The sequence below is a fragment of the Humulus lupulus genome, chromosome 5 (assembly GCF_963169125.1).
Source record: "Humulus lupulus chromosome 5, drHumLupu1.1, whole genome shotgun sequence".
NCBI classification, from domain to species: Eukaryota; Viridiplantae; Streptophyta; class Magnoliopsida; order Rosales; family Cannabaceae; genus Humulus; species Humulus lupulus.
The window spans coordinates 109,371,270-109,393,470 of record NC_084797.1 but is presented as its reverse complement, the minus strand read 5'-3'; positions in this window follow the sequence as shown (position 1 = coordinate 109,393,470).

Here is a 22,201-nt window from a genome sequence, read left to right as displayed (position 1 = left end):
GCACACTATTGAAGTCCTGACGGATAGTCCTTTGAGGCAGGTCTTACATAAACCTGAGACCTCAGGGAGGCTGATGAAATGGTCGATCGAGTTGAGTCAATTTGACATTGTGTATACCCCAAGAGCTTCCATCAATGGACAGGTGCTGGCGGACTTTATAGTAGAGTTCACCCATCAGCCGAATAGAGGAAGAAGTGAAGAAGGGGAGCAGCCTGTTATAGAGGAAGAGCGAGGGGGTCTAGAGGAATGGAGTTTGCATGTTGATGGGGCGTCTAATGAAGGAGGATCTGGAGCGGGCATCATGATGACCGGGCCCGAGGGACACAAAATGTATTGCGCGATCCGGTTTGGGTTTGAGGCCTCCAATAACGAGGTAGAGTATGAGGCGCTCCTGGCAGGCCTGCGTTTAGCCCAGGAGCTGAGAGTGACGCGCCTTCGTATCTTCAGTGACTCTCAATTGGTAGTGTACCAAGTAAAGGGGGAATACCAGGCGACGGGACCCAAGATGGCAGCCTACTTGGAGAGGGTGAAGGGCTATCTGGGACGGTTAGTGGCATATAGCATAGAGCAAATCCCCAGAGAAAGGAATACCCATGCTAATGCACTCGCGAAGCTGGCGTCCACCATGGATGGAGATATCTTGGAGTTGATACCCGTGGAGTACTTACCCAAACCCAGCATCGAAGGCGCGAACGTGCATATGATTAGTGTCCCAAGGGAGTCGTGGACTGAGCCGATCAAAAGGTACCTGGAGGAAGGAACCTTGCCTGCAGACAAAAACGAGTCCCGGAGGTTGGTGTATAGGGCTGCTAGATACACCCTGGTAGATGGGGTCCTTTACAAAAGAGGATTCTCAATGCCACTCCTGCGGTGTGTAGAAGAGGAGGAGGCATTGAAAGTGTTGCATGAGATACATGAGGGAGAGTGTGGCAACCACGAGAGCGGACCCTCCACAGCTAGGAAGGCCATGAGACAAGGATACTACTGGCACTCCATGGAGAGAGATGCGCATGACTTTGCCATGAAATGCGACAAATGCCAGAGGCACGCCAACTACCCTCGGAAACCCCCAAGTGAACTGACCAGCATGACCAGCCCCTGGCCCTTCGCTATCTGGGGGATAGACTTGATCGGTGCTCTTCCTGCAGGCAGGGGTGGAGCAAAATACGCGGTGGTGGCAGTGGACTACTTCACTAAGTGGGTAGAAGCAGAACCCCTCGTGAAGATAACAGCCAAGCACATCACCGCTTTCGTCAACAAATTCATTGTTTGTAGATATGGAGTACCCTACAAAATTATTTCTGACAATGGTACCCAGTTCGAGGGAGGAGCTTTTGAGGAATATTGTAGGGGAAGGGGCATAAGGAGAAGTTTCTCCACGGTGGTACACCCACAGGCCAATGGACAGGTGGAGGCCATAAACAGGGTCCTTAAGAAGAACTTGAAGGCAAAGTTAGAAAAGATGAATGGAGCTTGGGTAGAGGAGCTGCCAAATGTGTTGTGGGCTTACAGAACCACCCCACGCATGACTACTGGGGAGTCCTCATTCTCCTTGGCCTATGGATGCGAGGCCGTACTCCCGGTTGAGATGCAGGTTGAGTCCCTCAGGGTACAGGCATATGGAGACGAGGCTAACTGCATAGCTCTGGCTGAGAACTTGGACATGCTTGAAGAGAAGAGAGAAAAAGCACAAATGAGGGTGGCAATATACCAACAGCGCGCCACAAGGTACTACAATTCGAGGGTGCGAGAGAGAACTTTCAGATTTGGCAACTTGGTGCTGAGGAAAGTACTCCCTAACACGCGAGACCCAGGAGCAGGAGTGCTGGGGGTGAACTGGGAGGGGGCCTACCAGGTTTCTCAGTGCATACCCCTGAGCACTTATAAGCTGGCGTGCATGGATGACACCATCATACCTCGGGCGTGGAATGCGGAGCACCTTAGGAAGTACTACCAGTAAGGCGCCCACGTCCGGTAGTAAAAGGACAAGTGTTGCACACTATCTTAGTATGATAGGGAAGAATCAAAGAGGTTACATGGATAACCTCCTGAGTAGGTGTGAGTCTTTTTATTTTATTTTCTATGAAAATCTCATATGTATCGTTGTAAACCGCATGTTATGAATGAAACTGTTTGCAACTTCATGTGTTATTTTCCTTCGCTACGTGGGCATCAGCCAAAGTGCCTGCCGAAATAAATTTCACCAAACACTTGGGGGGCAGGACAGGAGGCAACAACATGCGGCTAGCAAGGGGAACCTAAAAAGGGCCCTCTAACGGAGGATCCTAAAAAGGACCCCTCGGCCTCCTAAAAAGGAGGCCCCAAAAAGGGACCCTCTACCAAGAGGACCCCTTGCCCTCCTAAAAAGGAGGCCCCTAAAAGGGACCCTCTACCAAGAAGACCCTAAAAACGACCCCCTGTCAGGAGGACCCTGAAAAGGACCCTATGCACTAGGAGGATCCTAAAAAGGGCCCTCCATCAGGAGGAAGTGACCCTAAAAACGACCCCCTGCCAGGAGGACCCTGAAAAGGACCCCGTGCACTAGGAGGATCCTAAAAAGGGCCCTCCATCAGGAGGAAGTGACCCTAAAAAAGGACCCTTTGATGGGGGATCCCAGAGGGACCCCCTATACCAGGGCCTTAAACGAAGTCCTAACAAGGCATCCCCTGGGATCACAAGGATTAGCTACCCTTGTGAACACCAAGGAAGGCCATAGGGACTTACACAAAATAAAAAGATGGTAACAACAATAATAAGTCTAGTGCGGCCACCAAGCCGTCTAGCCAAAAAGGGTCCTAAAAGAGACCCTGGCAAAAATAGTACTATGAATAACGACGAGAAGGACGCTTCTCGCAAAGAAATAATAAGCGCGCAAGAATATATAAAAGGATAACTAGGACCTAAGGGGTCAAAATATCCTTATAAGAGTAACCAAGAGGCACCAAAAGAGGTCCCAGTGAACCCTTTCACAGGGGCTCCAAAGGACCTCCAGCCTGGTAAATAAAAGAGGGAAACCAACCAAACCCCATCATACAGGCTTAAAAGGGCCTCAAATGCAGTCGAATAAGAGATAAATAACAACACATGTATTTATACATTGAAAAAGAAAGTTTCGGAGATAGTACTAGAGTTACGCTAGAAAAATAGTAATGACAGACATATTACAAAGGCCCGAAGTACAAAAAAAAAAAAAAGGAAGAGGGCATACACCCATGGAGGGCTAGTCGGCAAATGTTATGAAGTAACTACTTCAAGGCCTCCTAACGTGGGCGCTCCACAGGGCCGCTCGAGCAACGGCATGTTCACCAAAAGAAGAGAAGTCGAAATTAGGATCTTGCCTCCACACATTGTAAAGGGCACGGTCTATGGACCTGCGCTCGGTGGTAGCCCTCTCTGCCTCCAAGGAAGCATTCCTCTCTTGCGCTGACTGAAGTTCGGCCCTGAGGGCCTCGACTTCGGCCTCCAACTGGGTAACTCTCTGCTGCGAAATGACCGCGACGGCCTTGTCCTCCTGGAGTTCACACTCCAAGCCGGTAACCTTGTCCTGTAGCCCCTTAGTCTTGGCCTTTACTTCCTTCCTCGTTGATAACAAGTTGGAATATTTGGTCCGGACCTTTGACAACTTAGCCTTAGTTTTATTGAGCTCTTTCTCGAGCTCCTGGACCCAGGCTGCAAGGCAGTCCCTCTCAGCAGTAGACGCGGAGAGGTTGCTGGACGAATCAGCATACCGTAGAGCCACGGTATAGGCCTGCACAAGAAAGTTAACGACATCAACAATAAGTAACAAAAAGAAAAACGCATGTACATCTATACATAATAATGCCGACGCAAGGTACAGGGACTCACCCAGGCCGTGGCACGCCTCAGGGTTTCCCCAAGGTCCGTTTGGGCAACGTTCCCAAGACCATTCCAGTCGGATACTTGGCTAGAGGCAATCTGAGTGTATCACTGTCCATAAGACGTTGCCATCCGAGTCACCCAAGGCTCCCCCTCCGTACTAGGGGCACTTGGCGGGGTAGGGACAGACGACCCGCTTGCCAAAGCGGGAGGGGGCGCGGGAAAGTGGAAAACTGAAGCTCTGGAAAATCAAAGGGAGGCTCCGCCAGGTCGACGTAATCAGCCCCCGGTGATCCAATGTCGAGAGGAACCTGAGGGAAGGCATCGCAGCCATCAGGGCCAGGGGAAGCATAACACCCCGGTGCGACATGCTGGTCCTGAGGTTGGAAGGCCATGTCCTGGTCGTAGGAGTCATAAGGGGGGCATCCCCCGGGGAACAAGGGTAGCTGGTGAGATCCCCCACATTCAAGGGGGGCTTCCTCCGGCTCCTCCTCAGCCTCACCATCATCTGGGAACGGCTCAGCCGGCGTAGCCATTGTCTTCTTAGACCCAGTAATTGACCACAGGAGCTTGGGGTCAGAGACCGGGGACAACTGGTGGCGGTTGAGATTTGACATAGTAAATAAGAATGCCACCTTCTTCATGGCGGAGTGAGCATTGATGAGGTCATTCACGGCCTCCGCCTCCGACCCAATGACTGAAGGAACAGAAAATTGCTCTGCATGATCCCCGCCAGTGTCAGTACAAGCGTGAGTACAAAACAGTAAGTTCTAATAAGAAGAAAAGAAGGACCGGGGTACTTACTGAGGGTGGCGCGAAAGTGTTCACGGACAGAGAGAGGGCCCTCTACGAAGAAAAAGTCTTGCTTCCAAGACCCTGTATTGGACACTGAGCCCTCTATCAAGGGGAGCTCGTTATTGGCCTTCTACAGATAGTAGAAGCCCTTGGACTTGGGGGATCCCATGAGGTTGTACAAGATGTGTACCTCTTGCGCCGTTGGGGCGCGTTTCACTCGTTCCTTGAACCAAACAAAAAGGCAACTTAGGGTCAACCAACTGTTGGGTGACAGTTGAAGGGGGGCCAGGTCGAAATAGTTGAGAACTGCTACGAAAAACGGGTGCAAGGGAATGGTGCCACCTGCCTTCAAAATGTGTTCACTCAAAGCCACAAGACCCTTCCTAGGGCGGTCGGCCCGGCATGCCTCCTGAGGGGCATATAAGGCGTATTCTGGGGGAACACGATAGTTCTTCACGATTTCCTTCAATTTGTTCGCGGACACATGCGATACCAGCTCGGACGCCAGTAAGGGGGCGTCGTCCTGTTCCTGGATAGATACTTGTCAGCGTGCCTTCGACATATCTGCAAAATCAAAAGAAAAATGTGAAGAAGAGACATAACACTTGACCCTCCATTTTTTCTTCCTAGCAAGAGTTTTCCATCGAGGGAGCGATGGCGGAAGCGCTAAGCTAGGAAAAACTGAGACTAGGGGCTGAGGAGAAGCGGTAGCAGCCCCATGACCGTCATCAGGCGAGGATGGGTTAGGAGGTTCGGGCGGAAGGTGTCCCTCCATAAACTCTAACTCCCACTGCAATTCAAAAAGGGTCATCCTAAGGCTCGCTATATGGTCACTAAGATCTGGGGGTGAGGGTTCTCCGTCTCCTCTTGACACCGAGTCAATTTCGCTCTCCACCACCCAAATTTTACGCCTAAGTTCTGCCATGTACTCGAGGTGGCGGATGCAGGCCTTCCTTAAGGAGTCATAGTCCTGGTGAGCATTGCCCTCAGGGGACTCTGAGTCTGAGGACAGGTCAATAAACTCAGCCCCTAGGGGTATGTCGGACGGGCCGTCACTGGCCATGAAACCTCGTCCCGAAAGCAAAAAGGGGTTCACGTATAAATGAGGGGATGGCTACAAAACACAAAGGAATAGGCTTAATATCTCTAGATGCAAACGTCCTAAATGGCCCTATGCAGGGTATATAAAAAAAAAGAGGGGCGTGTATATGGTCAAACTCATTACAAGCTTAGGCTGAGGTACCCCACCCCGAGTAATGCTAATTTGGACCCGATAAAAAAAAAAAAAAAAAGAGGGAAAGAAAATATACCTCAAGCGGTTAAGAGAGAGCGAAGTTGTGGTCGAAAGGAGGTCGAGGGGCGAAAAGCACCAAAGGGTCGAAAATACGCGTCTGCAAGAATGGACCAGAAAGATGTGTTAGCCACCAAATAGATACTCCAAAAAATTATCTCATATGTAAAAAAAAAAATATTAAAAATGATGAAAATGAATTGAAAAAATAAAATAAAAGAAGCTATGGCAAAAATGAGGTTGTGAGGGATTGAACCCCTTACCTCTTGAAAAAGGAAGGGCTCTCCAAACCACTAAGCCAAAGAAGTAAGGTGAAAATATTAGGCCATGCATGAAGGCCTATTTATAAGAATCAAGGTGAATAGTCTACAAGAGCACCTAAAGGTCCTCTCCGAGACTGGGGGGCAAGTGTAGACGCTCAGTATTCTGCGCCCATAAAAGAACCAAGGCGTGTGATGAGGTCCCTTAAAGGCCTACATGCGTGCTTGAGCCACGAGACGCTCGAGGCGCGACCCTCTTACAACGGCCTCGCATGCCTAAGACTGTGCCTCGCGAGGTGACCTCCCGTGCCTAGGTGCGTGACGCATAAGGGAGCCTCGTGTTACCCGGGGGAAGTCTTGTTGGCAGGCCTCACATGCTCAGAACCAAGCCCCGCGAGACGGCCCCGCGTGCCCAAGCTCACACCCCAGCAGCATTGGCCTCGCGTCCGAAGCAGCCTCGGCCTCGTGTTCAAGCGAGGCCCCACCTCCTCCTGATGCACGCCTCGCCTCGCGTCCGAGCGAGGCTCCTGATGCGCGCCCCGCCTCGCGTTTGAGCGAGGCCCCTAATGCGCGCCCCGCCTCGCGTCCGAGCAAGGCCCCTGATGCGCACCCCGCCTAGCGTCTGAGCGAGGCCCCTAATGCACGCCTCGCCTCGCGTCCAAGCCCGCGTGGCCTCGCTGGAGCACCCTCGGCGTCGCGCCCCGGAACCATAGCCTCGCACCTCAGCAGACGTTCGGCCTCGCACCCCGAGCGAACCACACCATCACATGGCCACGCGAGAGGAGGGGAGCCTCGTGAGCAGGTAGGGAGCCGCGTCGTCAATAGGCCTTCCAAGGGGGCCTCGCGAAGGAATAGGAGCCACGCCACCTGGTGGCCACGCGAGTGAAGCCATGCACCAAGGGAGCCGCACCACCAAGGGGGTCGCAAGGAAGGCATCTCGCCCACGCATCCTTAGACATCCATCAAGGCCACATGCCTATCGCCTAGGCTCGTGGGTGACCTCGGGGTTCTTTAAGCATCTCGTGCCACTGACCCGAGACCCCCACCTCACGCCACGACCATTACACGCACCAAGGGTCCCATTCCTTACACCTTGAGACCCCAATGCTTAGAGGCTCCAGTACGAGTCGAATGGAACATAGTTGTACGATCTGGTACTGACTACGGACACCTGTACCAGTGGGAGAGTGGGAGTGTTGGAATAAGAGTTATGGCACGTACGTCTACGGCCATGAGTCATAGTCGACACCACTACCACCTGCGCCATTATGCCTGTCACCACTCATCAGACATGGGTACAGACAAGTAGTGGAGGCATCCCCCTGACACCTGCCCCTGTACTGGATGTACAACCACAACCTCTGAAGCCACTCTCCTGACAGAGTACTTATGTACCCCTTGGTCTCCAGGACCACGATGTAGCCAGGGCCATTAGAGCCTACTATAAAATGAACTCTAACTCCACCTGAAAGGGGGTTGGAAAATTTACTGTAGCAAAGGCTTGATAGTGAATGAAAGATTGATTTCTCCATTTTTATTCTGTCATTGTTCTTGAGTTATTACTTAGATTTCTACAGCTTTTTTATTGAGGATCCTTACTTGATAATTTTTTCCAACTTAACTTAGTTGACGAGTTCTCACCGTCAACAAGGGGCATAGATAGAAAAAGGGTCTCTTTCTTGATATACATAAACTCTGTTGAAATTGTAAGAAAAAATTTCACCCAGAGCCCCAAAAGAGATTAATAAGATTTTCTCATGGACTAGATGGATTTTAATCACTGAACCACTTAAAAGTGTGAGTGTTTGTGATATCGTTCATGTTTTTAATCACGGTTTAGTAAAAAGGCATAATATCTCAATTGTTGGATTTTTTAATCCACTGTTGGTGAAAACCCGCGTCAGCACAAAATTATATGGAATCTTTGGATTAAATAATATAAGTACGGTTCACTAGTATTAAGAATACATGTAATCTAGATCCAGATTAGTGATGTAGTAGGACATTTTAGTGGATGTACTTTGTATAAAGTGGTTATACATGAACGAGACCCCATATGTTTTTAATACTTAATAATAGTGTTTATAAGTATTAATTAAACATATCAATAAGATGATCATATAAAAATTGATCTTAATCCTGAAGTTATTACGAACTTTTGTTTATGTCATATGACTTCTTTGATTCACTTGTTATGGTTTGTAAAAATGATTAGGCTAAATTTTTTTGTTTTGGGAACTCATTGATGTAAATGGCTGGGGACATAATCTTCATATATGCAATCTATACCTTTCTGAGAGGAATTGAATTATGGTTCTCTTAAGGGTTGACTTTTGGAACTGAAAGGTTATTTAGCTCAAATTCATAAATCAGTTTATAAATTAACCTTCACTAGTAAAGTTGATGGTACTTACGTATACAAGATATAATTAAAGAGGTTAAACAATAATTAATTCCAAATTTAATTATCAACCATTAATTAAGGATTGAAATGTATATAGTGATTAAAATGATGGACACTTTTTATATTTAAAATTACTCGATAAATAAATGTTTATAATTACAAAAGTGCAGTCTCATTTTTAGTGCAAAAATATTGAAATTTATAAATTAATGTTATTATATAAAGGAATTTTAATTAATAATCTACATTTATTGGAGCTTGAAATTATAGGTCCATAGGTCCCCGAGATGACTCTGTCAACACTATTCAAGGTAGGTAAGAGTTGAAATTGAGAAAAATCAGGAAAATGACATATTTGGATGAAATTTGTTGTACATGGTCTATTATGTAATTGAGACAAATTAATTAATATAATTTTTAAAATTAATTTTTTTTAAATAAAATGACATTTTTGATAATTTCTATTTAAATAATTAAGATAATTAATTTTGAATTTATTAGTTTTTTTATTTAAATAACGTGAAATATATTTTTGATAACTCAAATTAGATTTGAATTTGAAATGATATTTATTCTTTAATTAATATGATAAGATAAGTTATTAGGTTTAGATATTTTTGAATAAATAATTATTAAATAATAATTAAGAGAAAGTAGTTGAAACACATCCTTGAAATCAGGGATGTGTTACAAGACAACTAAAGTGCTATCAAGGTCCGAGAATGAGTCTTGGATATTTCTTTTATTTAATTAATTATTTATTTAATGATTAGTTTATAATTTGAATTTTAAATTTAATTAATTATTTTATAAATCTATCAGATGAAAATAGATTCAGAATACACTTAACAGAGAGAAAATTCTAAGCTTTTCACAGAGAGAAATATATCATATTGTTTTTCTCTATCATAATATTCCAAGATCTCATGAGTTGAGTACATCTTGTGAATTAGAATTTTTTCCACCATTACTCTACTTGCCCACACACATCTTGAGGTGTAGAGATAGATCTTGGAGGATCTTGGTCTGAGTATTCAAGAGGTTGCTTTGGATTGGGTATTTGTTGGAGGTACTAAAAGATATCAAGGATTCTTGATTGTTCTACAACTAGTAAACCCTCATCTTTTTTCTCTATGATTAATGTTTTGCATATTAATGGATCCCTTATTTAAAGATTATTTAAATATTTTTTTTTGAAATCTTTGGGCCCAACACCCCGTGCTTTCTGTTGCGCATGTGGTAAACAAGTTACCAACATACCTCTCGTAGCAAATGGCATACTCCACTAATTCCATGATGATGGTACTTGTATTGTGGTTAGTCCCACTGTACGACTGCATTGGACCACATTAACAGAGTTCACATAGCAAGCACAACATCACACCATTTGGACTTACAATATTAATACAAAACTGCGCATTCAACCCCGATAGATGGGTACTATTATGCACGTTTCTAGCCATATAATTCAAATATACATCAACACATTAAATCTAGCTGCATTCATACCATGCAAACACTCATAGCAAACATTTCACAATACTAAGTTACTCTTGGTGTATACTTCCTTACCTCTTGTCCTTAACTTTTGTGAAAAGATCCCTGGTGAGTGTTTCCGATCGCTGTTAGATCCTATAAACACATTGGGACAACATGTGTGACGTCCCGTGTTTTGAATACATGTTAATAGCTGGTTCGGGCCGGTGAAAGATTTTGTGAAACATCATTTTTAATAATATTATATTAATTTGATATAATTCATGAATTTTTTATAGCCACTGTGATGATCTGGTGAATGATCTAGTCTTTTTGCAAAGAAAAACTTGGTCTTGGACCAAGGGGTAAACCCTAATGGGTGAAAATTCTCAAATTAAATAAAATAGGAAAAATACTATGGAATAATAATGTTTTTAGACAATTAGGGAATTTATTTTTAAGCCAATAAATTTTAAGAAATTGGTTGAGGTTTGAATTCCAATCAATTATGCTTAATGGTGAAAAATGCTTGCTTTGGCCTTGAAGGGAATTTTGATCACAAAATATGAGATAAATTGACAAATTATTTTTAATGGTGTGAATTATTATTTTTGGTCACAAAATATTCAAACTAATTCATGTATGAATATTTAAAAACTATAGGTTAAAAGAAGGAAAATGCCTATTTAGCATAATGGTAAAAAAAACTAATAAATGATTCCACAATTTTATTTGGGAAAAATTAAAAAAATGTGACACATGTAAATATTGGTGTCACATTATTCTATCATTTTAATTTTACCATATGTTAGTATCTTAGCCCAAGTATTAAGGGTTAGTGGTTTAGTGGTACCAATACCACTTTTGGGTAATAGCTAGTTTTGGACAATATTGGATGTATTTTTTTTTTTGTTTTAAAAAAATATAAATAAAAATAAATAAATAAGTGTAGGGTTCAGCCAAAGAGGGGATTTGAAAGGCATGAGGTGTCACTCATACATGCAAGTAGCAAAACTCTACTCTTCATTAGTCAAGAACCAATCAAAGAACAAAGACAATCCACCTTCCCTCTCATTTCTTTTCATTTTCCAACTCTAAAAATTCATAGTCCATTTCTCTCCCTCTTACTTCGGCTCTCTGTTTTTCTCTCTCAAGGAGAAACCCCATTGAAGCTTGTGAACGAACCTAAGCAAAACCGAGTTCAAGGTAACACCTTTCACCCTCTCTTCTTTTCCTTTTAGATTCTGAACCTATGGCACCTCTATCTCAATTTTCTTCTCTAAGTTTACTCACTCATGTCCATGGTTCTAAGGTCTAGAGGTTCAAAGATCAACCCCAAGCTGTGCAAGCTCATTTAAGTGCATGCATGCAACCTTGAGCACCAAAAGAGGTAATTTCTTTAGGGTATGATATGTCAATCAATCTTCATTATTTCCTCCTTTTCTTGTGGTACAATTTTACCTTGTGGTGTTTGGAGAAGGTTTGAAGGTATTGGAAGCTGGTGGTGGGTTTCGAAACCTATGAGAGCACCAACCCAAAACCTAGAACCCCAAAGGGTAAAAGTCTTGTGATTTTTGGTTAACTTTTTGTATGATTGGTAAATCTGAGTTGCATATGTAATGGTCAATCCTTCATATGGCATGTAGTAATGTGCTTAATGCGAATGATTGATGAATGCATGGTAGTGTAGTGTTTAAGAGTAGTTATGTATGATTTTAGGTGAAGTTGCTTGCTGCCATTTGCGTGGTCTGACTTCCAACGGATCAGCCCACTCTTTTATGCCTCGATTTGTAAAAATAAATTGTGTAGTACTTTGAGTGTACTTGATGTTAGGCTTTGAAAAATCACAAAAAGGTATTTTTAAGCTCAAATTATGCACTTTTTGGCATTGTGATGCAAATATGGAAAATAAATATTGGGTAGCATGGACTATCCATATTTCATTAAATATTAGAGTGGGTTTTACTATCCTAAAAATTATGAAATTCTATAGGATGATAGCTTATATATGTATAAAGGCCCCTGTAAAATTATAGAGAAAAATAAGTTACAAAGCTTGGCCTAAAATCTAGAATATATAAAATACTGACCGTAACGAAATGCGATTTTTTGGAGGTTGGTTCTCCCAACCTAAAATTAGTTTTGATGCGACGTTTTTGCTGAGTTCATGTCCTTACACCAAGGAATAAGTGGACAAAATTTCAAGGGATTTGACTGAAAACTCGAGATATGGAAATTTGTTAAAAGTTAAAAGTTAAAAATGCGAAAAATGGAAACTTGTTCTTTCTATGAAATTAATTAAGGACTTAGGATAGTAAATCAATATAAACCAGTTTGAGATAAATAAAATATTATTTTTATCATTTTAATAAATTAAGGGTCCAATTGCCCTTCTTTTAAAAAAATACCATAAAAGAGGGAAGAAATTATGGTATTTTTCTAAAAAGAGATTTTCTTAACTCTTTCGATTCTAAATAAGAGTAAATAAGTATCAAATAAAATAGTTTCTTCATGAATAAATATTAAATCACGCAGTATGGAGAGCATGTTACTTTGGGATCGATTCCTACGATAATTTAAAGACCGAAACGAAAATCCGACCTTTATACATTATGAAGTTTGTAGGAGACTATTGTATAGAGTCTATGAGTATTGATTGAGTGAAAATATTATAGAATATTAGCTATAAGTATATGCCATAGTTTAATCCGAGTAGACTGTATTAATTACAGTAACTTCCTAGGGGAAAACGATTAGCGATATGAAGGATTCAGCTGGAAGCTAAGGAATCTGGGTAAGTTAGCCTTTCCCTTTCTTGGCTATAACATGAATATACTAGTGCGTGCTTGTAGTAGTAGATTACACTAGTTTTGTTTTGGTCATTAAGACCAAGGTATGCTTGATACCCACCTTTGCAGTGCTTATGCATTCTGCGGCTTAATGGTAAGTGGGTTCGGGTTGGAGCCAGGGCATGGTAAAATATAGTCCGGGTTGGAGCCAAGACATGGTAAGATAAAGTCCAGGTTGGAGCCAGGACGAGGGTAAGACATAGTTTGGGTTGGAGACAGGACAAAAATTAAATTGTCTCGATTGGAACCTAGGCAGCGGTAATATCATTCGAGTTGGAGCCAGGACGTTAAGAGTGAATCCGGGTTGGAGCCAAGATTCTTTGTGTTTGTTTGAATTGATTAAACTATGTAATTATATATCTTGAATGTTCTGGGATTTTCTGAGTGCAGGTTTTATGATATGTGTGAAATTGTTTGTTAGGTACAACCAATGTGTTAGTTTCTGATATGGCTATCATTTGAGAAAATTGTGTGATAGGGTTGGAACTTATCCAATACCCTAGTGAATGGTAGTGGTAACTACCTTAGGTCAACCCGTTATCGAGGTTTAGTATACTTGTGTTGTAATGCTATTCTTACTAAGCATTGTTGCCTTCCTAGTTATTCATGTTGTAGGCAAGAGAAAGATGGAACGGTGAGCGCCAGAGTCTGTTTGTGGATATGTACATGTGGCCTGACCTGGGGATGGATTTGATGGATCACCATTTTGAAAAGATAAAGTTGAAAACTCGATATGACTTTTGGGATAATTACTTGTATTTCAATTTGCTAAACTAAAAGTTTCTGCACACGATCTTTTAAAAGTTTTTTTATATGGATTTTTGATAAGATGAACTAAAGTAAATGTTTTTAATTTTTTGCATAATTTTGGTCTTGTATATTTCGGGCTGTTACAACATGACTTAGTTTATGACTTACTAAGATCTTACAAAAAGCATAGTGATTTAAGAAACAAAATCCTAAATTCTCGACTCTTGGCCCAAACCCCAGCCTTCGGGGTAAAATGACCAAAATACCCCTCTCAGAATCCTGAACTCAACTTAGGGTAGTTTTGTAAACATAAAATATATTTTCTACACCTTAAAAATATTTTCCTGAACCTTAACTTGACAAACTCGAACTTAAAAATTAAATCATGAGTCTAAACCTTAACTCGATTTTCAAGTAATAATTTTCCGAGTCTTGTGCTCGTTAAATCATTAAACTTTACTTCTTAAAAATTATTTGAATACCCAATATAAATCTTGGGGCCTTGGAGTTGCTAAACCCTAGCGCTAAGTTAAACTTACAAAGTCTCTGGACCAAATTACCATTTTGGTCCCTTGGGAACATGTACATAGCCATGCATGGCGCATGCAACGTGTCCCAAGCACCTATTTGGTTTAGGTTATTTTTGGCCTACACCCACTAGACTCACACAAGTCCTTTTATTTACATTACCAACCTCATGATTAACGTCCCAAAAATCATGATCATCAACAACATTATCATCCATCACCCTTGGTGGTGGTTATCTTCCATAACTGCCATCCAAGGGTGGTTACACCTCTCGGCCATATAACCAATGCCCAAGGGCTGGTGCTTACCTTGCTAGACGACCCCACCATTATATCCTCAAGAATTTTGGGATGCTAACCACCCCATTCCATGTTCCCTATAACCACACCATCGACCAACCACCAATGTTGGCAGTGGTGGTGCTGAAATTAAGTGGTAACCACCCTAAAAAATTGTAACGTCCTAAAATTTATAATAAGGCTTAGGGCCTTGATTAGCATACCAGGAGGGCACCTGGAGTAGTTATGGGGCAATTAATTGGATAAATATGTGCTTATGCGGATTATATGAGCCATATCATGTTATGGTTGTTTATGCAAGTTTAAGTGTATTAAATGTGCTTATAGGCCCAATTCTATTTAAAAAAGGGGTATTTTCATAAATTTTACATGTTGAGAGTATATTTGTAATTATACGTGTTATGTGAGTGAGAACACATTATTATATGGGTATATTTGAGTTGTTCAGCAGGAGACGACCCTATTGGGAAATTTAGCAGAAAAGTCACAACAGGCGCTAATGCTCGACTCGGGGTGAGCCTAGGGGTATTTTAGTAACTTAGTACATTTCCGGGGTTTACTGGGGATTGGGAATTTATTTGGTGATTATTTGGTTATGTCGGAATTTTAGGTATAATTTGAGGTTCAGTGGGAATTGGTGTCAAATGAAATAAATGCCCTTGAGGACTTTGAGGAGCGGCTTAGTAGATAGGGGTATTTTACTCTTTTACCAGGGGCATAGTTTAAGACTTCATCAATCAGAGGAAACCTCATTCTGGCATTTCTCTCTTTCTCTCCCTCTCACTCTGATTTGTTCTAAGAAAAGGGGAATTTTGAAGCCTTGGAATAATTTTAAGCTTGGAACCATCTTGGTTGGATTTAGAGGCTTGTTGTTGAGGATTAGGAATTGTTTGAAATCTAAGAGGTAAGTTTAGATCTCTAAGGTTTTGAGTTTTCCTTTTGGTGTTTGTGGGAAATCATTGGATTATGGGTTTGGGTGTGTGTTGGTGGTTTTTGGGTGGTTGTATGTTGTTTATCTGAGTTGTTGGTATTGTTCTGATGATTGGGATAGGTTGAAATGCCATTTTGTGAAGGTTTTGGGTTGTGTTGACCCTCGATTTGGCCAACGACACAAAGTTAGAAATACGACAAGAAATGAGATACAAATCAAGAATGGAATCCAATGGTAAAGAAATGACACATATGATTTATAGTGGTTCCGCCCCAATGAATTGTAATGACCTACGCCCACTTAGTGCTATTATTGATATTGAATCCTAATGCCGTGATCAAAGAACTAGGGTTCTTGAGTTTCACAAGCCTTAGGAGAATTACAACTATTTGGAGGATAATTGCACTATATTCTCTTTCTCTCAGTCTTCCCAAAAAAGGTTCACAAGTCAAAAGTCCCTTCCTTGAGCCCTCTCATGCATATTTATAGGCTCAAGGGGGGTTACATGGGCCAATGGGCCTTAATTATCCTTAATATCTGCGTATCAAGGCAATAAAGATGAAATAATCAACGTAGTTATTATAAAATTACAATCTTTTAAGGAAATAAACTGAAGCATACGACTAGTCTAGCCGCATCTAATCGTGAGGTTTGACGAAGCAACAGGGAGCTGGTCGATAAGTGAACAACACCTCTTCATTTCGACTCTGCCACGTGTCAACCACGTGGGAGAAATTCTTGCCACGTCATCAACAACCATTTTTTGGGTAAACAGGTTGGTTTGCAATTTTTGAAATTGCAAGTTTTCTGGGTTCGCAGGGTTGCGCAGCGATGCTATTCTTGGTGCGTTGCGACCCACATGAACTCAGAGGCTGTGGCGGTTACCTGAATCGCCTTGGCACCATAGTGCCTGGTGGGCTGTACCGTGGTGCGTGTCCATGGAGAAAGTGTGGGGGGCTCTCCGACTTGTAGAGCGTTGCGGCCCTTAGTGGGGGCGATGCAGCTTAAATTGGGGAAATTGGCCAAATAGGGTTTTTGAGTATGGGAACTCAAAACTAAAGGCTCGGGAAGGATTCTACTACCTAGTTTAGTATAATTTGAGGTCCTGGGGGCTAGGACTCAGTTAAGAAACCTTTATTCGCTCGTTATTGATGGTTATTCTCTGTTATGTTTGTGACTAGGGTACCACTAAGGCTCATAAGGGGATCATGCTCAAAGGTCATTTCTATTTATCTAGTGCTTGGACTAGAGGTAAGAAAACTGTGTCATGCACTGAGTGTAGGGCTTGAGCCCTTGATTATAAGGCATAGGAATGACCGTATCATGAATTTGTTTATAGTTGAATGTCTACTGTGTTCTATGCTGATATACTTTTTTTTATTGATTGTTTAGTCGTGAGATCATTATCAGCCTAGAGGTCGCTATCGACACTACAAGCGTAATGTAGGCCATAGTGGTGGGGCCTTATTGGCCATGGGGTCGTTTTCGGTACTACATGCGTAATGTAGGTCGTAGTGGTGGGACCATTACATGGATGCGATGTGCATCTATTCGGCATGAGTTGTCATACTTGTTGAATTATCCACATATATATGGTTATGATTTATAAAGCATGCATTTGATAGGAATGCTTATCTGAATATCTGTCTTACTTGATTAAGGTTTCTGGCTTGGCCTTGACTCACAGGTGCTTTGTTATGTAGGTAAGGGAAAATGATAACTGACTAGCCATTAGTTGGAGAGCTCTCGGGGTGGCGCGTACATACTCGGCTTGCCCGGCCCCCAAGGCTGATATACTTTTGAGGAACATGAAATATTAACTCGATTTTGCCGCTTAGGTCGGTTAATTCTGTAATTATGATAAATTTGTATTATTGATTTAAAAGCTTTGGGATCCCATATGTTTAGTCAAACCCTTTTTAAATTATAAGTTCAAGTTTGTTGACAAAAAATTTAGTACCTAAACCATCATTTAGTTTTAATTACACTTTTGAGTCCAAATGTCTCGCTTACCGAGTTAAACACACGACGAACGGTTGTGGTTTAGTAGGGCGTTAAAAAAATGGTAACCACCCCTTATATCTTTCCCAAACTTAAATCTACACCTCTAGGAACTTTATAAACCAATTAAACATAGATATTCCAACACAGTAAATCTCAAACTCAGATCCGAACCTAACCAAAACAACCCATAATTTTATACAAAACCAAACATTCATCACTTTCGAAAATGACCAAGAGAAAGAATAGAACTTCTTACCCTTGTTGGTCGAATACCTTAGAGCTTTTCCTTCCTTTCCTAGAGTTTATAAGGCTCTACAAATAGGCACAAAACCTCTAAGAACTTACCAAAACTTGGAAATCAAAGAGAAGGATAATACAAAACTCACCCTCGATTCTATTCTATAGTAGCCTAGGCCAAAACGTGGCGTTGTTCTCATCTTCTTGCTTGAAATTATTTCTACAACAATACAAAAGTCTCTAGAATCATCAACATGACCCAAATCATTAAAGGGAAGACAAAGAAGTGGATTTTAAACTCACCTTGTGTTGATCACCACTTGGTCGAAACCTTAGAGAGCCAAGGCTTTCATCATCATCTTCTTCTTCTTCTTCATCATCATCATCATCATCATCATCATCATCATCATCATCATCTTCTTCTTCTTCTTCCACTACTACAAAAAAGGCTTTTCTCTGCAATTTTTTTACTTAATACACTGCGGTTTTTGAGAGTATTGAAAAGAGCAGTGTATTCGACCATAGAGAAAAGTTGTACGCCAACCGCGGAGAAAAACCACATCTTTCTCTGCGGTTGTGGTAAGCTATCCTTAGTTTTACCAGGAATACCAAGTAATGTACCTATAATACTTTCGCACACATTTTTTTTCTATATGCATGACATCCAAAAAATGTCGAACAAGTAAATCTTTCCAGTAAGGGAGACGAAAAAAATTGATTTCCTTTGGAAACATCCATTTACTTTCTTATTTTTCTGCATGTTTTCATACTTGAAATCAATTTTCTCTACTTCTTTAAGAATTTGTTGCCCCGAAAGTGGCAAAGGAGAAACACCTTGTTCTTTATCACCATCAAATGCTTCTTTTTTTTTCCCTATAATGATGATTTAGGGGCAAATATCGTCTATGACCCATATAACAAATTTTGTGCCCATTCGACAGATGAATAACCCTTGTGTTAGTGCAACATATTGGACATCCCTGGTAACCTTTTGTACTTAACCCTGATAGATTACCATAAGCTGGGAAATCATTAACAGTCCACAACAAAACAACTTTTAAGTTAAAGACTTCTTTCTTAAAACCGTCATATGCCTCAACACCATTTTCATACAAATCTTTCAAATCATCAATTAATGGTGCCAAATAAACATCTATATCATGTCCCGGTTGTTTTGGGCCTGAAATCATTAACATGAGCATCAAAAACTTTCTTCTCATCACTAACCATAGCGGAAGATTGTACATAACAAGGAAGACAGGCCACGAACTATGCCTACTACTCAGAAATTTATGTGGATTTACACCATCGACAACTAGACCTAGAGGAAGATGTCTTGCTTCAGTTTTAAATTTTGGATTTAAGTTATTAACTTTTTCCAAAGCCTGCAAATCTGCAGGATGTCGAAGTTTACCATCTTTCACTCGCCTAGTCTCATGCCGTATTAAGTTTTTAGAGTGTTCTGCACTTTGATATAATCACTTAAGTCGCGTAATCAAAAGAAAGTACCACATCACTTTCTCAGGAATAAGTTTCCTAATCTCCTTACTCTTGTTAGGTTTGTAGCGGGGTGAATCACATTCTGGGCAAGTGTCCATGTCTGCATACTCTTTACGATATAACACACAATCGCTCAAACATGCATGGATCTTCTCATACTTCAAGCCTATGCAATTCAAAGTTTTCATCACTTCATACATAGACTTAGGGAAGCAATTATCTAACGACAAAATCTCTTTAAAAGCAGCTAAAAATTGACTAGAACATTTATCGTTAACTCCATTTTCTTCTTTTATGTTGTAAAATTTTACCATCGTTGGTAATCTTTGTTTCAGACAACCATTGAATAATGGTTTATCTGCATCTCTAACCAATTTACCGAATTTTGAAGGATCATAAAAAAAACTCTTCTTGTGCTTCATCAAGCAATTCCATAGGATGATCATAAAAATCACTATAACCCAAATCTTCAATCCCTCGCCTCTCGAATGGATATGGATTATTATTTTTCAATGATTCACAATGCCAATACCATGTACGATAACTTGTATCAAATCCCCGACAAAATACATTAATTTTTTATCATGGTAATATTTCCTTTTGATCCATTACCACAATATATACATAGACAATGAATTCTTTCTGGATCACTACAATTTATTTGGCAAAATTCTAAAAATTAGTTGAATCCATCTTGAAATTGTTGTGTTTTTCTATTCTGAAGAATCCATGACTTATCCATAATGATAATATCTACCTAATTCCTAAGTCGATAATGAAACGAAAATTAATATTTTAATTGAAAAAATTATGTTCAATTAATAAATTATAAAATGAAATGGGTAGAGTTTCATTTATTTCTATAACATATCCAAAATTCATATGTATTTACAATTTCAACATAAACAAAAACATAATTATTACATATATTAACTTATAAAACATGTTCAATTAATATCATAAAAAAAATTGGGCAGAGTTTCCTCTGTATTTATAGCATATTGCAAGTTATCTACTTATAATTTCACATCAAACAAAACATATAACAAACAACATGCATGTTCTCAACCATAAGTCACTACAACACACATAATTCGCAGAACCTACTTCCCTAAGGCACACATGTTATCAACCTTCTGTTATCTCTGCAACACAGAATTTTATCTCATAACCTATTTCACTACGGATGAATATCTAATATATTCAAACTCCTCTAACAATAGTTTGTAAATATAAAAAATAAAAATAAAAAAATTAAGTAGTAATTATTACTCACCTTCAAAATTAATCTTCAACAATTTCAACACACCTCACACTCAAACAAATATTTCCTACAATAAAAATTTAAACATTAGTAAATATATGGTAATTGAATTGATCCTAAAATAATATAATTAACAAAAAATATACTTTAAAAAAATCATTACCTAAATAATATAAAAAATTATGCAAGAAATAATATTTTAATATAAAAATTATGTAAATAACATTATTATAAATAAAATAATATTAAAAATACCCTAAAACCGAAATATACATTAAAAAAAATCAAGTTTTAGAGATCAATACATGTTTTGAACAATGAAAATGTCTTTTAATCCTATATAAACTTTAAAAAATGTTACAAAAAACTTTGAAAATAACCCTATAAACATACATTGAAACCCCATTAAACCCACTCAATATTTCTTCATTCTTATCCTAAAACTTCAAAATAAATCAATATTAAGTATATTTACATGATTTCAAGCTTTAATATGCAAGAAAATGAAAAAAAAAAAACTAAAACGGTCAAAATGGGGCTTACCCGTGGCTGGGGACGGTGGTGGAGCCGCGCGACTATGCCTCTGTCAAAAGGAAAAATGCGAAATGGGAGGGAAAAGGTAGGGTCTCAACCAGATTAATGAAGGGGACAAGGTTTTCTCCACGGTTATATAGCCAAAACCGCGGAGAAAAGTCCCAATTTCAAACTTTTCACTGCGTTTCTTTTAAACCGCAATAAAATAGGGCGCGGACATTAAATATAATATTTTTGAATCTTTCAAACTTTTTCTCTACACTTTTTATTTATTTTTGAAAAAAAAACCGCAAAGAAAGCCTATATTTGTAGTAGTGTTCTTCTTCTTCTTCTTCTCTTTTCCTTTCCCTAAACTTTTCTCTCTTTCTTTCTTGGTGGATTTTGAAAATGGCTGTGAAAAATGAGTAGGAAACTCCCTCTCTTCAGCCCTTAACCTCCCATAACCACCTGCTAACTTTTGAATTTTAAAAAAGCCTTGGTTCCCTCTCACTCATGTCTTGGCTGAAACTATAGAGCACAAGCATTAAAATGTGCTAAAATAACTTTATGTCACCTCTTGCACAACTCTAGGGAATATAATTCAATGCTAAACTTCCCATGACCAAACTATATGCTAATAATTTCCATTAAATACCAAACTATATAATAAAAATCATTAAAAACTAAACTATAGTCTAAAAATAATTCTATGATTTTATGTGAGTTCAAACACATAAAATCATAATTTAGGCTTCTCAAATAAATTCTCACGTTACCCAATAATTTAATAAACATGTTGTAGGATCCTTATAGAATTTATTCAACCTTTAACTATCTAGTAAAATAAACATTTCACTTATATATTTATTTTACACTTAAGTCCCAAACTTTATTCTAACGCGATCCACTCATGTTGACGGTCAGAACTCGCCAACTATATTAGGTCAGAATACTCAAATCTTAGTAAGAGAATAACTAAGTAAGAACTTAGAGTAGACTTGAGGAAAGATAAGTGCAGATGAACAATGGAGTAAAAATTCGTATATTTCTTAATAGCCTGAGTATACAATGAATTTTTCAACCCCCTTGAATGATGAAGTGAGGCCCTATTTATAGGTGAGTTCTAATGGCTCTTGGTACATTGTGGTCCTGAAGAGACAAGGAGCTGCATATTCAGGCTGCAGGTGGTAGTGGTGTTGGAGGAGTGGTGGTCGACTTTAGTATGTGTCAGGGGTCTGCAAAAGTACTCCTGTCTTGGTACCA